The sequence below is a fragment of the Rhinolophus hipposideros genome (assembly GCF_964194185.1).
Source record: "Rhinolophus hipposideros genome assembly, chromosome: 8".
Taxonomy (NCBI): domain Eukaryota; kingdom Metazoa; phylum Chordata; class Mammalia; order Chiroptera; family Rhinolophidae; genus Rhinolophus; species Rhinolophus hipposideros.
The window spans coordinates 76,099,734-76,101,670 of NC_138054.1; positions in this window are offsets into that span (position 1 = coordinate 76,099,734).

Genomic DNA, 1,937 nt, shown 5'->3' on the forward strand with positions numbered 1-1,937 from the left:
AGGGCCTTGAGAAGAAATGATTGTCTCAAGAGTATAAAGTGTTACCGACATGGCAGAATTTGGGAACCAAACGTTATGGGAAGTGAGTATGGATAAAGAAGTTGGAGAAAGTAGAGCCTTCTAGAGGAAGTCAAATTGCATAGCTTAGGGCAAAGAAAGGTGTTCCAGGATTGGGGGGAAAAACCTGGAAAGGACTCAATTAGAGCCGCCTAAGGAGATTCCAGGAGCAGAGTCCAAATCTAGCAGAACTGATCCCTTGCAGTCCTTGTCTAGTGCAACAACCTGATGTTATAGTACATTTCAGACTTATACACGAACTTCCCAGGGAAGAGGTGTCCTAGGTGTGAGGAAACTGTACTACGTAAGTTGGCTGCAAATGCAGGGGCTAGCCTAGTTTTTTCTCAGAAAGGACGGTTTCCTCAGTATTATTGCCCAAAGTAAATCAGAGCCTTATGCCTATTTTCAGAATTCAACCTTTTCTTTATCCTTCCTACCTGAACTGGATCAGTTATAACTCAATGAACTACTAATCCTGTTTTGTTTTGTTTTTTTACTATTTTTATAATCAAATGTTACCAATACCTATACTTTCCACCATACAAACTTACCCTTAGTGCCTTTTATGAAAATGGGATTAAAAGCTACCTCCAAAGAGTGTCATACTATCTGAATTAACATTAACATCCAAGGCATTAGGATTAGCATTGGTCCTTCTTCCCTAATGTGGACAGATGTGTAAAAGAACCTCCACATGAAGTGGCTTTGAATCTTGAATATTCAAGTCTATCGTCCATTTTTTACTTCAGAATAACTGTGAATGTTTTTGCTTCGTTGGGAGGAGACAAGGAAGGAGCCTGAAAATTGAAAAGGGGAAGAGAACAAGAGGCCAAACAGGGACATGGCCAAGGTGAGACAGTTGTACAGTTGACTCTAAGGCCTCTGTGGAAACCGCATGACAGGAAGCTTTGGGGCATTTACCTTCCAGTAGCTACACTCCAGTCCTGCGCTGGATTCATTTGATGGAAACTTGGAGAAGCCGACACATGACTCTCCAGTGGGGGTACTCTTAGAGACTGCCCATGCTGCTGACTCTGCCTGGCTCTAGAGGCAACAGCAGTAAGAGACTAAGGATTTGGTTTTTTCCCCTCTTGTATAAATAAGCCCAACTACTTGAAAATGGCGTAAAAAAACTAGCCCAGGGCCGGCCAGGTGGTTCAGGTGGTTAGAGCTCTATGCTCCTAATGCCGAAGGCTGCCGGTTCGATTCCCACAGGGGCCAGTGGGCTCTCAACCACAAGGTTGCCGGTTCAACTCCTCGAGTCCCGGAAGGAATGGTGGGCAGCGCCCCCTGCAACTAAGATTGAACACGGCACCTTGAGCTGAGCTGAGCTGCCGCTGAGCTCCCGGATGGCTCAGTTGGTTGGAGTGTGTCCTCTCAACCACAAGGTTGCCAGTTTGACTCCTGCAAGGGATGGTGGGCTGCGCCCCCTGCAACTAGCAACGGCAACTGGACCTGGAGCTGAGCTGCGCCCTCTACAACTAAGACTGAAAGGACAACAACTTGACTTGGAAAAAGTCCTGGAAGTACACACTGTTCCTCAGTAAAGTCCTGTTCCCCTTCCCCAATAAAATTAAAAAACAAAAAAAATACTAGCCCAAAATGGTCTCTCCTAAACCAGCTTGGTTACACACCTTCTCCAGGAAGAGCTTCCATACTTGCTGACCCCTGCCCCCAAGCTGGGTTAGGTGCTCGATCCTTTGTTTTCTCAGCTCCCAGACGAGAGCTCTATCACTGCACTCACCCCCAATATGATGATCTGTTTCACTATCTCACTAGAGAAGGGCTTAACTGTTCTGTGCCTCTGGGAGTCTGCTGAAACCTATGGACCGATTCTCGGAATAACGCTTTTCAATGCATGAAATAAAATACATAGGATT